This window comes from Euprymna scolopes, chromosome 45 (assembly GCF_053919585.1).
Source record: "Euprymna scolopes isolate OS-2025 chromosome 45, ASM5391958v1, whole genome shotgun sequence".
Lineage (NCBI taxonomy): Eukaryota > Metazoa > Mollusca > Cephalopoda > Sepiida > Sepiolidae > Euprymna > Euprymna scolopes.
Window position 1 is genome coordinate 47,528,671 of NC_136526.1, and position 27,644 is coordinate 47,556,314.

Below are 27,644 nucleotides of genomic sequence, written 5' to 3' on the forward strand. Positions count from 1 at the left end.
GTGATGAATCTTTGATACAAGTCCTATGTGATGAATCTTTGATACAAGTCCTATGTGATGAATCTTTGATACAAGTCCTGTGATGAATCTTTGATACAAGTCCTATGTGATGAATATTTGATACAAGTCCTATGTGATGAATCTTTATAAAATTTCTATGTGGTGAATCTTTGATACAAGTCCTATGTGATGAATCTTTGATACAATTTCTATGTGATGTATCTTTGATACAATTTCTATGTGATGAATCTTTGATACAAGTCCTATGTGATGAATCTTTGATACAATTTCTATGTGATGAATCTTTGATACAATTTCTATGTGATGAATCTTTGATACAATTTCTATGTTATTAATCTTTGATACAAGTCCTATGTGATGAGTCTTTGATACAAGTCCTATGTGATGAATCTTTGATACAAGTCCTATGTGATGAATCTTTGATACAAGTCCTATGTGATGAATCTTTGATACAAGTCCTATGTGATGAATCTTTGATACAAGTCCTATGTGATGAATCTTTGATACAAGTCCTATGTGATGAATTTTTGATACAAGTCCTATGTGATGATTCTTTGATAACAGTGCTATGTGATGAAGCTTTGATACAAGTCCTATGTGATGAATATTTGATACAAGTCCTATGTGATGAATCTTTGATACAAGTCCTATGTGATGAATCTTTGATACAAGTCCTATGTGATGAATCTTTGATACAAGTCCTATGTGATGAATCTTTGATACAAGTCCTATGTGATGAATCTTTGATACAAGTCCTATGTGATTTGATACAATTTCTATGTGATGAATCTTTGACACAAGTCTTATGTGATGAATCTTTGATACAAGTCCTATGTGATGAATCTTTGATACAATTTCTATGTGATGAATCTTTGATACAATTTCTATGTGATGAATCTTTGATACAAATCCTATGTGATGAATCTTTGATACAAGTCCTATGTGATGAATCTTTGATACAATTTCTATGTGATGAATCTTTGATACAAGTCCTATGTGATGAATCTTTGATACAAGTCCTATGTGATGAATGTTTGATACAAGTCCTATGTGATGAATATTTGATACAATTTCTATGTGATGAATCTTTGACACAAGTCCTATGTGATGAATCTTTGATACAAGTCCTATGTGATGAATCTTTGATACAAGTCCTATGTGATGAATCTTTGATACAAGTCCTATGTGATGAATCTTTGATACAAGTCCTATGTGATGAATATTTGATACAATTTCTATGTGATGGATCTTTGATAACAGTCCTATGTGATGAATATTTGATACCATTTCTATGTGATGAATCTTTGATACAAGTCCTATGTGATGAATCTTTGATACAAGTCCTATGTGATGAATCTTTGATACAAGTCCTATGTGATGAATCTTTGATACAAGTCCTATGTGATGAATCTTTGATACAAGTCCTATGTGATGAATTTTTGATACAAGTCCTATGTGATGAATCTTTGATACAAGTCCTATGTGATTAATCTTTGATACAAGTCCTATGTGATGAATCTTTGATACAATTCCTATGTGATGAATCTTTGATACAATTCCTATGTGATGAATCTTTGATACAGGTCCAATGTGATGAATCTTTGATACAAGTCCTATGTGATGAATCTTTGATACAATTTCTATGTGATGAATATTTGATACAATTTCTATGTGATGAATATTTGATACAATTTCTGTGTGATGAATATTTGATACAATTTCTGTGATGAATCTTTGATACAATATCTGTGATGAATCTTTGATACAAGTCCTATGTGATGAATCTTTGATACAAGTCCTATGTCATGAATCTTTGATACAATTTCTATGTGATGAATCTTTGATACAATTTCTATGTGATGAATCTTTGATACAATTTCTATGTGATGAATCTTTGATACAGGTCCAATGTGATGAATCTTTGATACAAGTCCTATGTGATGAATCTTTGATACAATTTCTATGTGATGAATATTTGATACAATTTCTATGTGATGAATATTTGATACAATTTCTATGTGATGAATATTTGATACAATTTCTGTGATGAATATTTTATACAATTTCTATGTGATGAATCTTTGATACAAGTCCTATGTGATGAATCTTTGATACAATTTCTATGTGATGAATCTTTGATACAATTTCTATGTGATGAATCTTTGATACAATTTCTATGTGATGAATATTTGATACAATTTCTATGTGATGAATATTTGATACAAGTCCTATGTGATGAATCTTTGATACAAGTCCTATGTGATGAATCTTTTATACAAGTCCTATGTGATGAAGAGAAGCCAGTTCATATCCAAGACAACTAAAGAAAAGAAAATCGTTTAGTGACATCCAACAGACTTTTAAACAAACTGAAACATTATGCTGAACATGCTTTTTTTTTTGTTCTGACAAAAAAAAAAAACTGTTACCAGAAGCAAAAGGTAAACAGAAGGAATGACAGATGGCTATGTGGTGATCACTCCAAAGTACCAAGAGTCATGCACACAAAAGTTTTGGTTTTGGGGGTTGTCAGCGATAAAGAATGTGTGATGCCGCCACATTTCTTTCCACGAGGACAAAGAGTCAATTTTTCGGCTTATATTGATGTCCTAGGTACTATTGTTAAGTCATGGATCAGTAGAGTAAGAAATGGAACGCCCTACATTTTTTCAACAAGACTCTGCACTATCACATAAGACTCGAACCAGTCAAGAATCGTTAGCAGAACATTTTCATGAACACATTACCCCCAACTTGTGGCCTCCAGGCTCTCCAGACCTTAATCAATTGGATTATTATTATTATGTGAGGGTGTTGTTGAGAGAGATGTTAATAGACATCCTCACAAGACCAAAGATTCTCTGAAATAATCCATAATAAGAGTAATGGGCAACATCGAGGAGGACCATCTTATGCGCGCTGCCAAAGGTTTAGGACTAGAATAGAAGCTGACGTTGAAGCTGGGGGAAATTTCATTGAATGAAATTATCAAATGAGAGTGTCACTTATATAGCAACTAGCCTAGGTGCAACACATGCATGATGATTGCAACGTCTTGTCAGACGAGTGGCACTCCCTCAGACACTTAAAGTCCATGAGCCCGAAAATGACTTCCATTGCCACAGGACCATTTTTATAGACAAATGCCTGAGGGAGTATCTATACACAGATGATGTTACAGAGTCTTAGCTTTGTATGACAGCTAAGTCTCTCTCTCGATGTTGAGATCCAGCAACAAGTAAGAGCAAGATAGCCAGCAACAAGTTAAACTGCAGACCAGCTTAATGCGGGTACTGGTCTCCCGCTTTATAGTTTTTTTAAATCAGAGATTTGCTTCTCCTAGAAAGGTTGCCTTCACCACGGCTTACAAGAGTCCTCTCCACCCCAGCACACACATACATACACACAAACACACGGTGCTAGTTGGCCGTTGACCCCAAAAAAGGGTTCATTCGCCCTTGCATACATACATACATACATACATACATACATTTAAACAGACAGATGAAATTTATATTATAGATGTTTTATTTAAGTACAAATGTGTTGTTTGTATTTTTATTATCCGTAAAACTGCAAGAAATGTTTTCAAACACCGGATGCACCTTGTATTTTGATTCTTCATTCTTGTAGTAAAATTTGAAAATTGAAATTTCAAGTGAAACTTAGGTTATCTACTGAATTGTTATGTCACAGTAATGAACATATCAAAAATTAAGAAAAACAATAAGATAAAAATTAATTATTAATAAAAATAATTTTCAAAATCAATTAATGAAAATTGAGTCTTGCAAAAAAACAAAACAAAAACAAGACACTGGAGAGTTCTAATCATAACAAAAGAGAGGAAAATATTTTCTGAAAACTGAAAATCTTTGGCTAATTTAGTAAAAATTTAATTTTTTCTGATTGTTTTCAAAAACTTTTCATTAATAATTAATTTTCTACCTTATCATTTTTTGTAATTTTTGGATATGTTCATTACTGTGACATTATAATTCAGTAGTTACCATTGCATTTACTTGATATTCAGTATTTCAGTTTTTGAATTTCGCTAAAATAACAAAAAAAAATACTTTTACATTCAATAAATATTTTTAGCGCGTTCTTGATAACTTTTTACATAAAAAAAACAAGTTTTCGACATTTTAAAGCATCTTATTAAATTATTAAATATTTTTCATATAAGTATATAAAAATATTTAATAAGATGTTTTTTTTTTAATAAGAATTTTTAAAATATTTATTGACATTTATGACATCCAAACAATTAATTATTTCTTTTCTGCATTATAGTTTTTATTTTGTCAAAAATAGAATGTTTTCTCTGAGCACAGGCCATATGGTTTTATTTAGGCTTCTTGATTCCTCGGGGAACATAGAGCTGCAACGATGCTCCCCCAATGGACCCGGTTCTGGCTGGTCCTTTTCAGTTCGACCCATGTCATTTTGGCAGCCCTGGTCTCAGCCTCAATGTTTCTTTTAGGCGCACTGGCTTCCCGGAGGCTTTCACATGCTTGTGGCATGAACTTTACTAGAGAAGACCCTTTCCAGATCAAAAAGTTCACAAATGATGTCATTGTGGTTTCTGTAACTTTCTTTTATAGAATTTGGTTGTTGGCCCTATTCTAACCCTCAACCTGGAGGACCAGTGAGTGCTCTTAGTCTGATCTCTACCCTTCAACCTGTCTAGCTTGGGTGACCCTACCAGGAGATGATTCTCCCGCCAGCATAGCTATTTAGGTCTTGGAGACACTCAGGCCCTCTAACCATGCCAAGGTTACACCCACTAGGGGGACAGCCCATATGGTACTTGTTCAGATTGGCGCTCATGGCAACAATAAAAAGTAAAGAAAATACAGAAAAATTTTTATGATTTACATTTACTCATTAAAGTATGAAGATGTCATATTCCAAAAATCATGTAATTTGATCAAGTAATTTTTTTTTAATTCAATAAAATAAAATTTTACGACTTAGCGAGTCATAGTTTTTTAGTCAGACATGATAAAATCAAAGTTTCTGGCCATGGTCTTTGGTGTGGTTTCAAGAGAGAGCCACATTATGCCACCTCACATCTTCGAAGTCGGCTTGAAAGTCAACACCAAAGTGTACCTGGATGGACTGAAGAGTGTGTTGTTCCCCTGATGCAATCAGGTGGCCTCTGGCAGACCCTGGCAGTAGCAGCAGGACTCGGGCCCGGCCCTAAAGTCCAAAGTGACCCAGGCTTGGCTTCAGACGGAGTTCTACAACTTTTTACCCTGCTCTCACTGGCCCCCCTCCTCCTCCAACCTGAACCCACTTGACTACTTCATTTGGTCATACGTCGAGTACATCACCAACATGACCTCTCACAACACCAAAGGTCCTGGATATGACCTTAAACTATATCCGATGGTGAGGCCCCAGCTTGCAGGCCTTAGGGAGTTGTGGAGCCACCTTTTAATTGCCATTGCTCCCAGGTCCACTCTGACCCAGAGTGGTAGTACCTGTTAGGGTCCCAACTATGGGTTAAATAGAATACGACTTAAAAAACAAATATATTATATTAAAAAATCGTTCTTCAAAATCACCAGATTCGGCATTAAATAACCAGGAAAAGGGTTGATATGCCGTAAAACAAAACAACCAACCAACAATAAAAAGTAAAGAAAATGCAGAAAAATTTTTATGATTTACATTTACTCATTAAAGTATGAAGATGTCATATTCCAAAAATCATGTAATTTGATCAAGTAATTTTTTTTTAATTCAATAAAATAAAATTTTACGACTTAGCGAGTCATAGTTTTTTAGTCAGACATGATAAAATCTGATGGATTTGATAAAGGGAGACAACTCAAATCGAAGTGTCAGGGTAAAAAAACAATCAGCCTTCTGTTCAATACAGTGTAGTATTAAAATCGCTAATAATCGTAAATTTTTATTTTCTTAGTATAAAAATAAACTACTTGACTGATTTACATAATTTTTGGAATATGACATCTTTGTTTTATAACGAATACAGACATCATACAGACTTTTCTGTATTTTCTTTACTTTTAATTGCCAATATTCGTGCCAATTTGAATAAACACTGCGCATACAATTTTCCACTGATTCATCGTTGAACAGAGTGGCCACTTACCTACTCTCTTTCTCATAGTTTAGCTGCACTGATGAGGTCTGATACAAGGAAACAGTAATGTATGTGGATGACTACAAATATATTTTAAGCCCCCCTTTTTTGGGTAGAGCACCGGGCTAAATAATCTCACCTGCTACTTAATTGGCTGAAAAATGCGAGGCTTGCTGTTTGTTTGTAAACAAACGGTTTGAGCACTATAATAGTGGTGGATGAATGTTTGTTTAAAATAGACATTTGTTGAAGTTATTTATTGGTGCCGCTAAACCAACCAACCAACCACAACACCAAAGCCAGCCGAATCATCGTAATCCACCGAGTATTCACTGAGCTTCCAATGGCGTTTGTGGAAAAAGCATGCTCCCAGTTCCCGACCCAAGTTATATATATATATAGTTCTAAAACAGATCCTTTGTTCGATAAAATGCATGCCCATTGGCTGATAGGAGGGGGCGCGGTGGATACTAGAAAGCTGATTGGCTAACTAGAAATCCTCAACATATATAAAAACAAGAAGCAACCACAAAATTCACGCATAAGCCTGACGAATCCTACAGTGGATGAAACGCAGAATATTCAGTGTAGCTTAGTTGCCATATATATTTTATAAATTACTATGAGCACTTTTGAAGTAAATACTTAAAGTTTACGCATAAATCTATACTTTCGTATATTAAATTTATGTGAGTAAATGAAGTAGTTATATATATATATATATATATATATATATATATATATATATATATATATATATATATATAGGAAAGTTAAAAGAATTAGATTCTTTAAGACAAGACTTATCAGGATAATGCAAAGCTGGTAAAACTTGCGGAAGACAGTTTTACGGTTGTTTTAAAAATGGAACGGAAATTTAAATTTCGTTCCATTTCAATCTGTTTTTTTTTTTTTTAATTACGCATGAGCCCAAAAAATTCGAAATTAATCGATAAAATAATAAAAATTAAGTTTTAAAAAATGGATAGCACACGACCATCGATACGGGCACAATTTGCAAAATTAAGAATTTTTATGCAATAGTAAAATTTTGTAAACCAAAAGATTTAAGTAGGAGGGTTCTCAAATTACCCAAAATAGTCATATGTCCGAAGTGCCAAATTCCAAAAGCCGTTCTTAACAGGTGGAGGTTGGGGAGTGTTTATTCGTTGTAAACATACCCGAAAACCTAGAAAAGTCGACATTTCTAATGTGAACGGTGAGTTGGATATATGCAATACTATTCAGTAGTAATTCCTAAAAAAGGTATACCAAATTGACAGTCAATTTTTACGACTTGCTCCACCGTAGTATAAACACCCCAATAAGAACGGCTTTCAGAATAAACACCCTCCCAACCTCCCCATGTTAAGAATGGCTTTTGCGGTTGGGGTTGTTGGGTTTGTATTACTGTACACATAGATTCGAAAAAGTTGTCAAAAAACAAATATATAACAAATAAATGTTATCAAAGGCAAGATAAGTTACTTTTCTACCAAACTGGATATATTTTTCGTGTTTTTATTCAATGTAACATGTTTATTCAGCTCGAAAAACATAGTGTTTACCGATGTATTGGAAAATTTAAGATGGCGCTCGACTCTCTCTTTAACGCGGTAAGTTCTGGAAAAGGTGTTATAAATAATAAACTAGACAAACTACTATTAAAAAACCACCGAATATCTGTCAAGCTATGTCACGGTAACATATATTGAGCGAGTTTTTAACAGTATTTTATCCAGTTTTTTATTTATAACACCTTATCCCAAACTTACCGTGTTAAAGAGGGAGTCAGACGCCATCTTAAATTTTCCAATACATCGGTAAACACTGTATGGTTTTCGAGCTGAATAAACATGTTACATTGAATAAAAACACGAAAAATATATCCAGTTTGTTAGAAAAGTAACTTATCTTGCCTTTGATAATATTTATTTGTTATATATTTGTTTTTTGACAACTTCTTCGAATCTATGTGTACAGTAATACAAACCCGGGTTGTTTATTCCGAAAGCCGTTCTTAACATGGGAAGGTTGGTGGGGTGTTTATAATACGCTAGGTCACGTCGTACAAATTTATAGGAGGGAAATGTTGTGCATTTCTCTCCTAATAATTACTTAAATAAACACAAGGCCAAATGACATTGCTTAACAAAACAATAATAAAGGGTTTATTTAGAAAAGGCGAGATTGTATTTCAAACTGCAGAGAAAGAAAGAAAGTATAAAAGTCTGTTTGGAGGTGTCGTCTGCCATCAGACTGCAGTCGTCAACAAGTAGCAGTGGGAGGGGTGAGTGAGAGAGGTATAGGTTGCTTGCTGGCGTCTCTCTGACGATCGCAGCTCAGATCCCAAAGGGCTAAAAATAGTCCTTAAGCTCAAATCAATGCGCCCTGCCAATCGATTGGTCAGTGTGGCCGAAATCACTTTGGCACCGGGCATTGATCCGCTTATAGTAAATAGTTTGTTCACGTCGTACAAATTGACCAAATTGACTTATTTTGTTTAAAAATTAAATTATTTCACTTTTGTTAATAAAATGTTGTTGCTTTTTATTATATAAAAAGTAATGTTATTCTTTCGATTACTTTCGATGCGCAATAATCTTAAAAAAAAAAAAAAAAAGATTCAAACGGAACGGAATTTAAATTTCCGTTCCATTTTTAAAACAACCGTAAAACAGAGCGTGCTACTGCTGCAGTGCTGACTGCTGCTGCTGAGTGCTGCTCTGCTCCGCAAGTTTAACCATATTTTAAATAAATTCCCCGACAAGAAAAAAAAAAAAAAAAAAAAAAAAACGCTAATAAATAAATGTTTATTATTTATTAAACTAAATACTAAACACGCACGCGTCGCGCACCTGCGTATATTGTCTTGCTGCTATCAGTGCAGCGAATTTTATTTTATTTTTTTTCGTATTTTTACCGAATTTAAAGGTTTGTTTGGTTACTACGGTTTAATCAATTGACGTTACAAAAGTTAATTACCCTCAGAACGATACCCCTACCCTTTAAAGTATATATATATATATATATATATATATATATATATATATATATATATATATATATATATATATATATAGGAAAAAACGTAAGTAATAAGATTCTTTTTTTCATACATAAAACCTATTTGCCTTTGATTTCTTTATTTCGTATTTTCTTCTTAGACTGAATGTATTTTCCCGGCGTTTCCAGGAAGTATTTGTTGGGATTTAACGGAAAATCCAACAAACGAAAGAAAAAAAAAATGTGTGTGGGGGGGGGGGTATTTAAATATATCACAAATAAATGTTCCTATTTACTTTGCCTCCCAACGAGGGCAGAGTTAGACACAAGGTCAGTTTTTAATGTGGGAAAATCCAGCTTCTCAAAAAAAGGGGCACTTTAGATGAAAACAAAACTTAAAATTGTCTCAGTCATGAAGGATTTCTGTTTTGTATTATACACTGATTCGAAAAAGTTGTCAAAAACGAATATATAACAAATAAATGTTATCAAAGGCAATAAAAGTTACTTTTCTACCTAACTGGATATGTTTTTAGTGATTTTATTTAATGTAACATGTTTATTCGGTTCGAAAAACATAGTGTTTACCGATGTATTTGAAAATTGCAAATGGCGGGGGACTCTCTGTTGAACACGGTAAGTTTGGGAAAAGGACTTAAAAACTAAAAAAAAAAAAAACTAGACAAAATAGTGTTAGAAACCCACCGAATATATGTCAGCATGTCACGGTAATATATATTGAGCGAGTTTCTAACAGTATTTTATATAGTTTTTATTTTTAACTCATTTTCCCAAACTTATCGTGTTCAACAGAGAGTCCGGCGCCATTTAAAATTTTCCAATACATCGGTAAACACTATGTTTTTCGAGCTGAATAAACATTTTACATTAAATAAAAACACTAAAAAAAATATCCAATTAGGTAGAAAAGTAACTTATCTTGCCTTTGATAACATTTATTTGTTATATATTTGTTTTTTGACAACTTTTTCGAATCTATGTGTATAGTAAAACAAACCCAGGATTTCTGTAAAGGCAAAATAAGTTGCTCTTCTACTTATCTGGATAAGGTTTGTTTGTTTTAATGGTGCTAAATGCACTTACTGATCCGATCCACGCTATTTTTTAAAATCGTATTTCCAAGTTTAATTAAAGTTTTATGTTTTTTGTTTTTTTTTTTCAATTGTAAGGCTATAGAATAATTACAAAGCACCCTCCTCTCCCCATGTTAAGAATGGCTTTTTAAATAATAACGTTATTATTTCAGCACGGATCAATAAGTGCAGTAAAGTGCACTAGTACCATTTTAACGTATTTTAAAGCTTTTATTCGGTTTTAAAAACGAGTAGTGTCGAGTGGGCAAGTTAAACCGACAAGAACGTGCTGCCTTCTTTGCGTTAATAATGGTTAAAAATAAAAAAAAATTAATACTGGTGAATGCTCTGACGAACTGCAAACACTTGTACCTCCCCGACGTAACTACCCCCTGACAAACCCGACAAGCTACTAAGTCTCATCCCTTTACAGTAGAGATCCCTAGGTGCAAGAAAGCCTTTTACTCCAATAGTTTCTTCCCCAGAACTGCGGGTCTTTGGAACTCCCTTCCGGGATTCTGCTTTCCCAACTGCAATGATATGCAGAAGTTCAAGTGTAATGTTAACAAACATCTTTCTACTCATCTCCCTTCATAATGACCTCGCTAATTAAGTCCATGATAATAGCCCCCTGCTTCAAAGTGGCACTGTGCCTTGTTTGGGGTGAAAATTGAATAAAAAAAAAAGTAAAAAAAAAAATACTCATTGAATTTTTATCAGTATTTTTTGTTTAGTTTCTGACGCTTCAGTCATTATTGAAACTTCAAAGACGGCATGTTTTTGTCGGACATGTTGTCGATTTAACTTACCAACTCTCTGCACTACTTTTTTTCTTCTTTTTTGATTCGAACAAAAGCTTTAAAATACGTTAAAATGCACAAAACTTATTAAGTAAGTAGAAGAGTAACTGATCTTGCGTTTGCTAACATTTGAATTTTTAAAAACCTTTTTTCGTTCGTTGGCTTCTCTGCTAAATATCGTACTTTTATTTTCATTTTGGTTTTGCTCTAAAAAAAAAAAAAAAACAACAACAACAGTAGAAACTATACCATTTTTTTTTTTTTTAATAAATTATTCATTGGATTGGCTGACGTGTTACTGTTACACCTCTAGCGAAATACGCATCGGCTCCAATGTTGTACGTAGTTCGACTTAGGGAGCCATTATTATTATTTTTACAAGGAAAGAAGTTTTTAGTATTTATTTATTTTGGCTTGAACTTTGCGCATTATTTTGTTATTATGATTTTTTCTTTTTGTTGTTGTTGTTGTTTTTTGCCGGAGTTTATCGTTATAGGTAATTATTAACAGGAAAATTGGTGAAAGTCAAAATGGAATGTCGTCAATCGAAATACAGTGAAATGTTTTTGGTGCTAGTGCACTTATTGATCCGCGCTATTTTTAAATAGTACTTTAAAGTTTAATTAAAGTTTTACGGTACCTGTGTTATTTTTTATTTTTTAATAAAAGCTTCAAGTTCGTTTGAACTTTACGGATTCTTTTCTTATTATTGTTTTTGTATTCTTTTGTTTTATTCTTAACGTGGGGACGGGAGGGTGTTGTGTACCTATTCTGTACTTTCACCTAACAATTTAATAAGAACAGGTGTCGCAAAACTTTAATTAAACTTGAAATAACTATTTAAAAATAACGCGGATCAATAAGTGCACTAGCACCAAATAACATTTCACTGTGTTTTGATCTACGACATTCCCTGAGAGGTACGTACACGGTAAAGTTTTTGTTTATCGCCACAAGTGCTAATTTTGACTTTCACTAATTTTCCTGTTAATAATTATCTATAACGATAAACTCCAGAAAAAAAATAATAATATCCGCCCCCCCCCCAAAAAAAAACAGATACAATCATAAGAACAAAATAATGCACAAAGTTCAAGCCAAAAAAAAAAAAATAAAAATAGGTCACACATACAAAAATTCTTTCCTTGCAAAAATAATAACAGCTCCCTAAGTTGAACTACCTACTGTTAGAAATTCCAGCTACAATGCCATTTTCATGTTTTAAGTCGCCTACGCATATTTCTTGTAGGCAACCTGTGATTGGTTAATTTGTATGTGCCAAGATAATTACTTGGCGCCTTTTTTGTAAACAACCGTGTGTTTTTCAGTCTACGAAAACCTCCAGCAAGAGTGAGACTCACCAAAAGTCGGCTCCGAGAAGAATGTCTTATCGAGAATGGAGCCGCAACAATTTCTTATTGTTTAAATCACCTAAATGTTTGGTGAAAAAGGACTTGAAATCCCTACAAGCAGAGACACCTTTATATTGTGCCGAAGATATCCCAATTAGAGGATGGCATCATTTAAACATTTTCATCATATTTATATCACTTAAATGTTTGAACTTTTCTCAATTCAATTACGGTTCAAAAGGACTCGATTTATGCCTAATTAAACGCACCAGAACTATTGCCGAGAACACCATAAATTACCATGGACCTTTTTGAAGGAAAACCATGCTACCACTCAAATAAAGGGAGTTAACTACTGGCTCCCAATTTGGGAGGCAAAACTGACCCACCGTTTTGCAAGGACTGTAGCCAGACCAATAACCTTTCTTTGATGTTATAACTGAATAAAATTTGAGTTTAAAGGTATGGTTTTGTAATTGCGGAATTATTTTTGCCTCAGCCAGGGCGTATTGAGTTTGTGAGATTAATTTCTCACAGTACAACATCGGAGCTGATGCGTATTTGGCTAGAGGGATAGCACTCGTATACATCCGTTATTGTGGTTTTTATTTATTTTCTGTGTATTTCTGCATAATACAAACTGTACCATTTTTTTTTACATCGGATTTTCAAGTTAAATTAATTTTTTTTTACAAGATCTTTTTATTAAATTGTTAGGTGAAAGTATGGTACTTCTGCAGAATACGGAATATGCTGAAATAATAACGTTATTATTTAAAAGTCCATTCGGTAAATTTTTACGACGTGACCCAACAGCGTTTAATACCTAAAACAATGGAGATCTACTTTTTGTTCCCGCCCCCCCCCACGACAAAAGGAAGGTGCACCTGTAAATTCACCCTTGTCTGTTCGTCTGTTCATCCATTCGTCTGTCCACACTTTTCTCAATAACTACATCTTGGAATTTTTTGAAATTTTGCTCAAACATTAAACATGATATGAGTAAAAAAAATAACAGAACGGATTTTCCGGAAAAACTTTCGCTGACCCCCTTTCCCCCAGGGGTACCTTTCGTGTTAAAATGGCTAAAATTGACACTTTTGTACTTATTAAAAAAGTGATACTCTGGATTTTTATAAAAACTTTCTGAAAAGTTGTAACTAACTGATTTCTATATAATTTTGTTTGTCTATACTTCACTTTTTTTAAATTAAATAATTAACATTGTTAAATAGTGCTCTGTTTCTAATGCAACGTTCTAGTAAATTGATCCCCCATTTTAGAAGTATCGACTTTTTCTACTAAATTTCATGAATTTAGCCTTTTTTGAAAGCTGTTTGGCCTTTATAAAAGGCTTAAAAAGGCTAAATTCAGGACATTTGGCTGAAAAAGTGGATGCTTTCAAAATGGGGGATCGATTTTTTTACTAGAACGGTGTATTAGAAATGGAGCACCCTTAAAAATGTTAAATATTAAATTTAAAAAAAAATTTTTTGAATGATTTTGTAGATTAGTTACAATTCGATAATAATCTGCCAAAAAGAAGAAAAAAAATGAAAAAAAAAGACGAAAATAAAAAAAATTACTGCGTGTGTGTGGGGGGGGGATACCGCTTTCATACTTGCACCTAAAATATTATTTTCTTGAATAAAAAAAAATACCTGATCAAATTACGTGATTTTTGGAATATTTCATCTTCGTTTCTGTAACTGGTATTTCTGTATTTTCTTCAATTTTAAATACTACTGCCATGAGTGCCAATCTGAATAAACGCAGATGCAAGTACTTGTGACGGAAATAAAAATATTGTACACTAAAAATCAGATTAGAATAATAAAAATGACTCGGTGGAAAGTCTTAAAACATAGTAAAACGATTCTCATTTCCTTTCTACACCTCTCTCTATCTCTCTCCCTCTCTTTCTCCCCATCTCTCTGTCTTTCTCCCTCTCTCTCTCTCTCGATTTCTTATAAACAAAGATGGAAAGAAAATGGCCGTATGAAAAAAACAAATAATCTTAGCTAATGTATCGTCTCAAACCTAATTTAATAAGCGTATTTATTTTTGTTCTGGAATGTTTTGCTCGTAATGTTTAGTTTAACTATCGTATCTAACTATTTTTAACTTGCTAATAACATTGGTAAAGTTGTCATAACGTCTAAATTAATAGGCAACTAGTTTTCACGATATTGAAAAGATACTTTTCTGCATGTTTCATGTAGTAATATTCGCGGTGGCCATATTTTTTGATATTTGTAAAATTTTACTTCGTTTCCACCTTCCTTTAACATGACGACTTTTGAAGGTGTGCGGGTATGCTGAAAACGTATATTGAACTTAAATTTACCGCAAATCGGTAGTTTTCCAGATATTAAGCAATGTAATTCTTTATGTCATAAGCGGTGGCGGTGGCCATCGTTGTATGCACGAGGGCACATATATTTTTGTATTTATATTTTTTTAATAATAATTATATGTTTATTTACTTTTAAGAATGTCCTTAGATATATGTCGGAATGCCATAAATTATTTAAGTTTTGAATATTTTTATTGTGGTTATCATCATCATTATCTTATAGGATGCAAGTCGGGAGGTCACCAATCTATAGGATATGTTTTCAAATTCATTGTAGAGTCACCAATTTATAAGATCGATTTTTGGGACCATTAAAGGTAAATTTAACCGGGTCGTCAATCCATAGAAATGGTAACCAACTTACATCCCATAATAAAAAAAAAATAATAAATAAATTCAGGGGAAAAAACGACACTTTACAAAGAACATGAAATCGCTTAATTAACATGAAATAAACATTTATTTACCTGTTAGGAAATATTAATTTAAATTGTTCAACCATAAGTGTTTTCTTGTGTGGAATGTTTATAATGAAGGATAAATGAAGTGAGGCTTTTGTAAGAATAGCACAAAGTTTGAAATTACTCATGTTTTTTATGATGTAGTGTTACTCATATCGCATAAGATTCCTTTTTCCACCACAAATAAAATAAAATGAAACGTGAAATTAACAGTATTTATTTACACAAAATAACAAGTAACACACGCTAGGGGCCTAAAATGATTAGATTTTTTACGGACCGTCCCTTATGGATCTTTAGCCAGTTAAAATAGTTTGTAAGGGTTTAAAAATAAGTCAAAATTGAACAAAAAAATCGCTATATATTTTGTACATTCATCTTAGTTTATTACTTTTTAATCAGTTCATATACGTGCCACGTTCGAAGAATGGCAACGTCACCAGCTTTGAATATTACAGTTTTGCTTCCGGTTTCGATTCTAGCTGATGGCACCCAAATACGTTTTTTTTTTTTTTTTTTTACTTTTGAAATCAAGACTCTATAATAATATATACGAAATCCGGAAAAATTAAAACATCATATTTAAGCGTATTTTACGCACGGGCAAACCCCCTCCCTCCCCCCGCTAGTACAGTGGCACCCAAAAAAAAGTTTGCACATTTTATACTGTCCAGAAAGTGTGTCTGGATAGACAGTTCTTGCAAATGTGAAAGTTATTGAGACTGTTCGTTGTTTAGACAAGAAAAAGCAGAAAGTGTCCTTTGTTTTCTCACTAAGAAAACAGGCTTAATTTTTGTGTGTGCTAGGAGAAATAAGGAAGAAGGTAAATATCCTTGCATGCGGCTGAATATCTGTTTTATTCGCAGTGTGTGTGCGTGCATGTGGATAATCATATTTTGCCATGCTGGTGGAAAAATACGTAGCAACGGAGTTGTTTACATGAATAGAAAAGTGAGCAAAGAGTGAGGAATGCGGAGTGCTGAGTGAGAATGAGTGAGTGAATTCATTCAAGTATTTGTCGATCAGCTCCCAGGCGATGTGAGAAAAAGTGTTTTGAAAATTAAATCTCTTTTTTAGTGCCGATTGGTTGAGAAGTGCACTCTTTTGTCAAAGGGTATGCTTTCAATTACGTCCGCCGAACAAAACGTATTTTAAGTTTTGTTCCCTGCAGAATTTGCGTGGGCGTACTTTTTAAAATCTTTGTGCCTCTGAAATCTTTATATATAGGCTTTCTCGAATGTTTTAGCCTGTTTCCTATATTCATACACGAGGGAACATAGCATAGTTCCTTTTCTTTTATGACATCATGATCCTGCATGTTTTTCATACGTATGGGCGTTTCAAAGCAGTGATCGATGTGAAATGTTCCTGCGTGTCATTTATTCTGGCCAAGCATAGCAGTTGCTACAATTTTACAAAACAGTGTTACAATAAATGAACTAATTAAAAAAAATCATTTGATAATCATGTAATATTTATTTCTTGTAACTGTTAACTTTCCTTAAAAGTAAAGAAACATTTTTTTTTACAAACAGTATCATTCTTATGTCAAACTTTTTATAATAATACAAGTACTAATACTACAAATAATTCGCCTAAGAATGTGATAAATTTCTTCAGTAAAAATATCTGTTGGGAGATGTTTCGTCGGGGATATCAAATCAGCTATCATCATCTAGAAAATAGGGAAGGCAATGCAAGAATAAAATAACTCAAGATATATGCCAGAACACTGATAATTTTTTATTCTCCCCATTATTGTCTTCGGCGAGGGAAATCGAAATCCTTCTAGACCCAGCCAATTTTTATGTGTCAAATGTTAAATCTTTAATGTAATTTACAAAACATTTAATAAATAAACGAAACATTGCAGAGATCAGTTTACAAACTATTTTCTATTTTTTCTGTAAGAAAAAGTATAAACAAACCTTAAGTAAAAGTCATGCAACACTTTGACATTTTTATGTAAGGTCTCCAAGCCACCTGACAGTCATTAATCCTAAATCTCAAGGGGCCTTTAAGCTTTAATTACAGAAAGAAAAAAAATCAGATTTTCACTGCATATTTGCCCTGGTTTTTAAAGGCAACTGGTATAATCTAATAATAATTGAAAACAAATTAATTATAAATTAAAAAATATACATTAAATAAATCAACTTTAAATAATATTTCTAAATAGAAATATAAAATATAGATAAATAAAACAATGAAGAAAATTTTATTCCCACAAATAATTGCATGAAGCTAATTATTGAAACAGATTTTCGTAATGTAATATGCAAATGATTTTACAACTTTTCAGAACGTTTTATAAAAATCCAAGCCATCAATTTTTTTTTTATAAGCACAAAAGTGTCAATTGGATTTTTTAAAAAACTTTCTGAAAAGTTGTAACAAACTGATATCTATATCATTTTGTTTGTCTATAGTTCACGATAACTCTTGGGTGTTCTCCAGGGGCTCTTTTAGGGCTAATAAAAACACTCCATTTTTGGGACTATTTTACCATATTTGTCCAAAATTTTCTGTGTATATCTCTTTAGCAGTTTTGCATGGTGCTGAACTCAAATTTAAATATATTAAGGCCTTAGGGACTTTTGGTGCTTAATAAGGTGTTTACAATGCAAAATCATATTTATGCCAAGAATTTAATTTTTCATATATATATATATAAAATATATTTTTAGTCATCGACATACAGACCTGTTTCGTTGTTTCACAACTCATCAGTGCCGCTAGACTAACACCTCTCCCAAGCCGAGGATCGAACCTAGAACCGTCGTGATGACAGTCGGCAGTCCTACCCTCTGACTACGGAATCGGTGGCCGAAATTAAACTGTCCGAATGCGTATTTAAATAAACGTCCGTCCGCTACTCGTAGAGGGCTCAAACGTTTTGTTTGTAAACAAATTGCGAGCTTCGCATTATTTCAGCTAAATTAAGTAGCGAGTAAGATAATTTACGAGAACTAAAATTAAATGCAATAAAAATATCTTTCTAAAACAAATCTATCATGATAGTAAAAGATCTAACCTGTTAAAAGAAATATTTCATAAATTGAGCTATTTTTTCTATATTTCCACTTTCATTTTTTTTCGTTTCTCTTCACCCATATATATATATATATATATATATATATATATATATATATATATATATATATATATATAAATGCTGAACTTAGTCATTTTTTAATGCCTAGTTCACTGTGCACTCATGGGGGACGATGCATGTTACACTTGTTTAATCTAATTTTTTTTCTTTTTTCCAGATATTCTAACCGTAAAACTTCACTTTGATAAACTGGGAGGATTATTTATTTATCAGCAATTAATAAATCTGAGAGAAATTGAGGACCATCTTCGACTGAAATATGGTAAAAACTGGATGCAAATAATTCAATTTTACAAGACATTTCAACTGATGAGTTCAACTTTGTTTTGAAGATGTTTTTAAAAGATGATAAATGTTGATTTTTCATCAATGTGAGTTAGCATAAATAAGACAAACGTGTTTAGATGCGTGCATAAAGATAAATTGGAAATTTAAAGAAACAGAAAGAACTGAAGGAAACCCATATTTAAGCTGAGTATATGAGTTTCTGTGCTGGAGATTTGCTTATCAAACAAAAGAAACAGAAACAAAACACTATTTTGTTATATGATTGTAGAAATCATAAACTTTCACGCTAAATCTTGATATGTATATTCACACTGAAAAGATGATCGATTTTTTAAGTATAATATTACTATCCCACAGGATTAACTAGAGCCAAGAAATAAAAAAATTCACCATAAAAAAAACATGGGGTACAGCCAAGATTGAACTCCTTACACGACTTTATAGTGTAATTCAAATCTTGTCCGTAGCTGAATACTTGATGATTCACCAGGGCTATCAAAGATTTTTTATTGTGACGCCATCACTAGATGAGTTGCACACCATGGTGTAAGAGAGTCCCATCTACCCTCGAGAGAAGGATGGACCACACCAGTTTCCCAACATGGTATTTTACCTTGCAGTACATGCAGCACTTCGCTTTCCCAAATAGTTACCCATCTGGTACTGGTCAGGCTCAACGTTGCTTAAATTCCATGATCTGGTGAAAAGAGCCATCATATCAAATTTATCATACCTGGACTTAAAACTTAACTCCAAAACAATGTGGTCCCCAAAAGATAAAACTATTATCCTATCTGTGGTAGAGGTCACTTGGTTTAATCAAAAGTACCTAAAAGATATCTAAACACAATCCCTGATAAACTAAACTGTTGACAATTCAAGATAGCAGTTTGAAAACAGACATCATCTATATTTAAACGAGTTATGAACATTAGCCCCAGTAGGGGTTATTTGGATCTCTGTTAACAAACTGAGCTAAAATGTTTCAAAGGAGAAAGTGACGGATTATGGGAAAGCATGAGCCACTCCTTTTAAGGTAATGTCAAGTTTAAAGAAACCTAACAAAAGCTCCCTAATAAATGAAATTGTGAAGTCAGGATAGTAGATGTTATTTAATAAAGAAAAACACTAGAAAACACAGTGGAGAAAAAACATTCACATGTGAAATACGTGGTAGATGATTTACAAAAAGGGGATTTAAGAGATGATAACCAATTACATACGGGTTAGCAGAAGTCAAAGTCCCCAATGATGCTGGATTAAACGGAGCTGAACGGGAAAACATAACGAAATACTAATGTCTTATGTATGACATAAAAAGAAACTGAAATCTTAAAATCTCTGATTTCACTAGTTATAGGAGCAACTGGACTCATTTAAAAGAATTTTTTAAAAATAGCTGGAAAATATTCCCGGTGAAGTATAAGAGAGATTCAAATAATTGTGTAAAAAGGGACAGTCAGAATCTAAAAAAGATCTCTCGGTAGGAATATCTGAGTTAGCAGTTGAATGTTTGGTATCTGGTAGGATGCTCCATCCCCAGCTTGAACAAACTGATTAGAAAATAAAAAATAAAAAACTGAAAAGCCTTGAAAACGTGAAACATATGGCACATTATTTTCAAATGTTGCAAAGAGGGAGATGACAGGTTTTCTGAAAGTGTGACACCCATTTTAAGGCAGGATTAAAATTAAAGAAACATTCTTGTTGCCAAGTCAAGATAGCAGATCACAAACGGAAATTATGAATCCTTACACGTTCCATCACATCTAAATGCAATTCATAATAAGTGTCTGCCACATTACAAGATGACGGATTCTGAAAAAGTGTGTACGACTCCTTTCAAGATACTATTTAATTTAAAGAAACCTAGTAAGACATCCTTGTTTAAAATCAAGATAGCAGTTCAAAAACGGACATCATGAATTCTTACAAGAGCTGTCACAAATAAATGCTATTTATAGTAAGTATTTGCCCCAGTGCTGGTAAGCTTGATTTCCACAAACTGAAGAAAAATTTCAGAAAACTGAGAGATAGCCAATTCAGGAGAAGTATGTGACACTCTTTTAATAGCAATGCTTAATCTAAAGAAACCTTGTAAAACCTCCACTGGAGAAAGGCCGTACATTTGCGAAACATGTGGATCTTCATTTTCACGAAAAAGTGCATTAAACCGACATGAGAAAATCCACAGTGGAGAGAAACCATTCTCATCTAAAATCTGTGATTATTCGTTCTCGAGACGATCTCACTTGGTGCTGCATGTAAGAACGCACACTGGAGAGCGTCCATACTCGTGTGAACTTTGTGCTTCTTCTTTCTCAACAAAATCTTATTTGGTTGTTCATATGCGTGTACACACCGGAGAGAAACCATTTTCTTGTGAAGTGTGTGGCACTTCATTTTCAGAGAAGAAAACCTTGAAAGAACACGTGCGGAGACACACAGGTGAGAAGCCATATTATTGTGAGACCTGTGACTCCAGATTTTCCTACCAGAATTCTTTGAAGATCCATATCCGAAGTCATACAGGGGAGAAGCCATATTCTTGTCAGATATGCAATGCTTCATTCTCACATAAAAATTATCTGAAAATCCACCTGCAAACACACACTGAAGATAAACCATTTTCGTGCGAAACATGTGGTTCAACATTTTCATATAAACACTCACTACAACTCCATGTCCGTCGACATACAGGACAAAAACCATATCCTTGTCACATATGCAATGCGTCGTTTGCAGATAAGAGTTATTTAAAAAAGCATGTTAGAACACACAGTGGAGAAAGACCTTTCGTTTGTGATATATGTGGAGGATGTTTTACAGAGAAAAGGACCTTAAAAGACCATAGCCGATTACATACAGGTGAAAAGCCATATAAATGCGAAATCTGCGGGGCATCTTTTTCGGAGAAGACACATCTACGAGAACATACCCGAACTCATACTGGCGAAAAGCCATATGTCTGTGAAATATGTGACTCTTCTTTCACACATAAACTTTCTTTAAAAGTTCATACCCGGACACACACCGAAGAGAAGCCATTTTGTTGCCATGTTTGTAAAACAATGTTTTCTGACCGAAGCAATCTGAAAAAGCATGTGAGAACACACACTGGAGAGAAACCATTTTCTTGTAATGTATGCGTGAAATCGTTTTCAAATAAAAGCAACTTAACGCGGCACAATCAGGTTCATACTGGGAAGAAGCCATACTCTTGTGATGTATGCAAATCTACATTTGCAGATAAGGTGACGTTAAGGCGGCATATGCATACGCATAGCAGCGATAAACCCTTTTCTTGTCACATATGCAACATGTTGTTTTCTGACAGCAGAAACCTCAAGGAACACGTCCGAAGCCATGTTGACGAGAAGCACTTGTCTTGCATTAAATCGTTTGTGAGTAAAAGTAACTTAATGCGACAGAATCAGGTTCAAGCCAATGCAAAACCATATTCTTGTGAAACGTGTGAGTGTTCCTTTGCTGACGAGATAATGTTAGTAAATCATATGAAAACTCACACGAGAGAAGAAACATTCTGTTGCAAAATATGTGGTCGATTATTTTCAACTGAAGATGATTTAGAGAAACATGATAAAATTCATATTGTGGAGAAGGCAAGATCTAGTGCAAAATGTCTTGATCCCCTTAAAGACATAGTAAAACTTAATCAAAATATGGAAACAGATACTGTAGAGAAACCATGTGTGAGCTGAGTATATGGGTTTTTGCAATAGAAGATACTACCCGCACAAATGGCAGCACCTCTGTTGTGTCTCTCATGTGAGAAGATCCGGGAAGGAACTTACGGGGGTCATCTGAAAAGTAAAGCATCCTATTTTTTAACTGAAAAAAGGAAAGTTCAAGAGCTATGCATACAGTAAAACGAATGACCTTTTGTGCTTCAGAATATATTTTCCTACATTTTCACCATCACCTTCAATGCACCTTTGCCAAATTCTTTGATGCCTTGGTGGTACAGTCTGAAGCACAATTTGCTACTCGCATCTTGGTAGCCACACTGAGATCGACGAATCAAATTAGATAACCAATCACTACTTCTGACACACATCCATGACGGGCTGTTTTCTTAAGAATTGCACACCGTCAATATCTGTAACAGAGAAACTTTCGGATCTTGAATGCTTTGGTTCACTCTTCATAACAATGCAATAACAGACTGTATAGGGGTGCCCCTCCTCCACCTTCCTCATCCAACCGTCTGTCGCTGTCTGTGAAGAGATTTGAGAGTGTGAAAAAAAACTTACAAAAACTGAGTGATGTTTGTAAAAACATTTGTACATAATTCTGCGAAATTAAGCTTCTGTAGATAGACTACATGAGTTTGTCTTTCTTCCTGCCTGCTGCTTCGATATTCGCTTTCAGCATACCAGATTTCATGTAACAACCTCAGAGAAGACTAGACTACACGAGCCGAGAATTCAGATAGGCAGGGCTCCTTAACCACCTTCTCTCGAGTGAGGTGTTACAGATGCCAATTTATATATTTCACATTAGCTTCCATTAGTAATGGGACAATTCCAATATTTTTCACGATTCCGATACAATTAATGTTTCCGTACTAAATTCCCGATTCCAATGCAATTACCGATTCCAATTTCGATTCTTTATAAATTTCTAAATATTTAACTATAACAATGTTATTTTGTCCTGATTATTGTAAAAAAACACATCTAAAATGTGCATGTATTTTCTCAAACGTAAAAAAAACACTCGTGAGGGGGTGATCCATAGATTTTAGTTTTACTGGAAGTTTAAATCAATAAATATTTATTATTTTATTATTACTACAAGCAGTGGAAGATGTTTTTTAAGCCAAAATCAAATAAAAAAGATAATTTAAGGAATCGGTTTTGGCATCGGAAAATAGGCTCAATTTTTCCCGATTCCAATACCGATTCCGATACCCCAAAAAGCTCTGATTTTTCAGATTCCTGATTCTGATTAATCGTCCCAACACTAGTTTCGCATTAGTTTCTTCTTAAAAGAGAAATTCCTGAAGATGGTGATGTTCCACACATTTAGAAATACATAAGGTTTTTTTTTCAGCGAGAAATGATAATTGGATGAGTTCATCTGCTTGTCACTATCATCTGTAAATGAAGATAAAATATGAAAATGAAAATAAAATACTGGCATTAAACGAAATCTTATAAAAAAAATACTCGGAAACAACTTGTTTGAGAGATATTTTTTTATTAAAATTAGATGAATTGAAAATTAATTTAAATTCAGTTATTTATAAAAATTATAATAATAGATTTTAAAAAATCAATTTCAGGTCCTTTTCAATTCCTGCAAAACTGCTCACATTTACAATAGCCTCCATATGCCTGTTCAAACTAAAGTCAAGTACATCGTTTGTATTTCACTTGCACTTGGTTCACCGGGTATACTTGCTATGTACTTTTTAAAGTTCTTTTTCATAAGCCCAGTTGCTCCTATAATGACTGGTATAATTGAAACGTCTTTTAGTTTCCAATTTCGTTTCATATCATACATAAGTCCTTGATACTTTGTTATCTTTTCCCTCTCAGCTCTGTTAAGCCCTGTATCATTGGGTACACTGACCTCTATTATGGTCGCTTTTTTGTTTGCTCTGTCCCAAATCACTATATCTGGTTTAACAGCTGCGTTTTCAAGATATGTACCAGTCGGGATACAAACGATTGCACTGAAAGGGATGGCTAGAATCCTGAAAAGATCTCTTGGTTGGACTCACTAAAATAGGGGTAAATGTCAGACATCTGGTTGGATGTCCCACCCCCTAGAAGAAAAAGTTTAAGAAAAATGAAAAAAAAAAAAGTGAAAAAGTCAAGTACATAATATGGAAATTTGCCACTTGTGCACTAGTGTGAAGGTGTTGTAGCGGGTCAGGAGGCCGAATGGAGATACACCAATCGCCCGTACAACTAAGGTAGACACAAAGGCAAAAACAGAACGGCAATAGCAAAAGAAGAATGACAAACAGTGAAGTACATTTAAGCATGATGGATCGGCTTTTTTTTTCACCAAGAGAAATAAATGCAAGTAGCAAATTTGAAAGGCCTGGAGATTGTGGTCAGTCCGAGTTAACCAGGATCAGCCTCTGAAATGGGGCAGCTTGACGTCAATAGGTAGGGGAGAAGGTAACCACATGACAGTGGATACTGGAACAGGGCTGCTGCATGTCAATAAGCACTGGGGGAAGTAACTAGACGGCATTGGGTACTGGAACAGTAGGTGCTGGTATGAGTAGCCTGATGTTGAACAGCACTGGAAATGGTTGCATGCCGGCTACAGGCACTAGAATATGTAGCCTGATGGGTACATGCACTGGAATGCTGCAGGCTGTAGGAGGAGCTGGAAGGCTGCAGAGAGGCGATGAGGGCTGCTGGAAGGCTGCAGAAGGTACTGATGGTTGAAGGAGGTGCTGATGGTTGTAAGAAGTGCTGGAAAATGCAGGAGGCACTCAGGGCTGCAGAATGTACCGGAAACCACAGAAGTGAGCCATATTATTATTATTATTATTATTATTTATTATTGCATATTATTATTATTTTTTAATATTTCATATTATTATCATACTTATTTTTATTATTTCAAATTATTATTATTATTCCATGTTATCATTATTTCTATTATTATTACTTGCCCCTTTTCTTTTCATTGTCTGTCTTGACTTTGTACTTCGCACCTCTGTTGATATACACAACATGCTAGGCTTCACCCTAAATGAATCCAGAGACAGGCATCATCAATCTGCACACATAACTGATGCAGATTACGCAGACGATATTGCTTTGTCACGAACAACACTGCTGATGCGCAAACACTGTTATGTAAACTAGAAAAGTCTGCAAATGACATTGGTCTCCACAGAAATGCGGATAAGACAAAGTTTATGACTTTCAATGTGAAGCGAGAGATCAGGGCTTTGGTTGGATCAATACTGAAAGAAGTCGCTGAGTTTATGTATCTGGGCAGCAACATAGTTTCCACAGAGAGAGATATCGGAATTTGCATCTCAAAAGCATGGACCGCATTGGATGGGCTACATTCAGTATGGACTTCGAGACTGGCTGACAAACTGAAAAGGCAGTTCTTCAGGGCAGTGGTAGAGTCTGTCCTTGTTTACGGTGCTACAACCAGGACACTCACCAAAAGATTGGAAAGAAAACTAGACGGCACATACACCCGTATGCTAAGAACAATATTAAATATATCTTGGCAAAATCATCCCACGAAGTAGCAACTTTATGGCAATCTACCTGCCATATCTAATACCATCAGAGAAAGACGCCTATGATTTGCTGGTCATTGTCTGAGGAGCAAGCATGAATTGGTGAGTGATGTATTGCTATGGACTCCACGAAACGGACGCGCGAGCAGAGGACGGCCTAGATCCACGTACATCCAACAAATAGCACACGATGCCAACTGTGAACCTGAAGATCTGAGGCAACTGATGGAAGACAGGAAACTCTGGAGAGGAAGAGTCACATTGGTCCGGGCAAGGAGCCCGTCATGATGATGATGATGATGATTATTATTTCATATAATTTTAAAAATTATTCCATATTATTATTATTATTATTATTATTATTATTATCACATTATATTATTATTATTATTATCACATTATATTATTATTATCATTAGTATTATTATTATTATCACATAATATTATTATTATTATTATCACATTATATTATTATTATTATTATTATTATCATCATTAGTATTCCATCTTAGTATTATTACTAAAGCTGTGACAACAGCATATTCTTTTCATTCCTTTGACTCTCAAGTATATAATCGACACAGTAAGACACAGTCAATCAAGCAAGAACCACATTTGTCTATATAAACGCATATAAGATATTAACGGATATATACTAAAGAGTCAAAACAATAAAAAGAATATTCTGTTGTCACAGTCCTAATTATTACGTATTATTTTATTACATCCCATTAAAATCATTTCATATTATTATTCTCTATTATTGTTAATATTAGTATTCCATATTATCATTATTACGCATTATTTTTAATACATCTTATTAAAATTATTTCATATTATTATTCTCTATTATTGTTAATATTAGTATTCCATATTATCATTATTACGCATTATTTTTAATACATCTTATTAAAATTATTTCATATTATTCTCTATTATTGTTATTATTAGTATTCCATATTATCATTATTACGCATTATTTTTAATACATCTTATTAAAATTATTTCATATTATTATTCTCTATTATTGTTATTATTAGTATTCCATATTATCATTATTACGCATTATTTTTAATACATCTTATTAAAATTATTTCATATTATTATTCTCTATTATTGTTAATATTAGTATTCCATATTATCATTATTACGCATTATTTTTAATACATCTTATTAAAATTATTTCATATTATTATTCTCTATTATTGTTAATATTAGTATTCCATATTATTATTATTACGCATTATTTTTAATACATCTTATTAAAATTATTTCATATTATTCTCTATTATTGTTATTATTAGTATTCCAGATTATCATTATTACGCATTATTTTTAATACATCTTATTAAAATTATTTCATATTATTATTCTCTATTATTGTTAATATTAGTATTCCATATTATTATTATTACGCATTATTTTTAATACATCTCATTAAAATTATTTCATATTATTATTCTCTATTATTGTTATTATTAGTATTCCATATTATCATTATTACGCATTATTTTTAATACATCTTATTAAAATTATTTCATATTATTATTCTCTATCATTGTTAATATTAGTATTCCATATTATCATTATTACGCATTATTTTTAATACATCTTATTAAAATTATTTCATATTATTATTCTCTATTATTGTTATTATTAGTATTCCATATTATCATTATTACGCATTATTTTTAATACATCTTATTAAAATTATTTCATATTATTATTCTCTATTATTGTTATTATTAGTATTCCATATTATCATTATTACGCATTATTTTTAA

The 27,644-nt window shown here is 33.2% G+C and overlaps 1 long non-coding RNA gene across 1 annotated transcript in view; it reads left to right on the forward strand.

Annotated features, from left to right (window-relative positions):
* The window catches only part of LOC145269547 (uncharacterized), a 48,187-nt gene extending 25,234 nt beyond the window's left edge, over positions 1-22,953 (forward strand). The window contains exon 3 of the long non-coding RNA XR_013865081.1: positions 18,481-22,953. This is a non-coding gene — a long non-coding RNA (uncharacterized LOC145269547). The remainder of the gene's footprint in view (positions 1-18,480) is intronic.
* Positions 22,954-27,644: the final 4,691 nt, after the last annotated feature.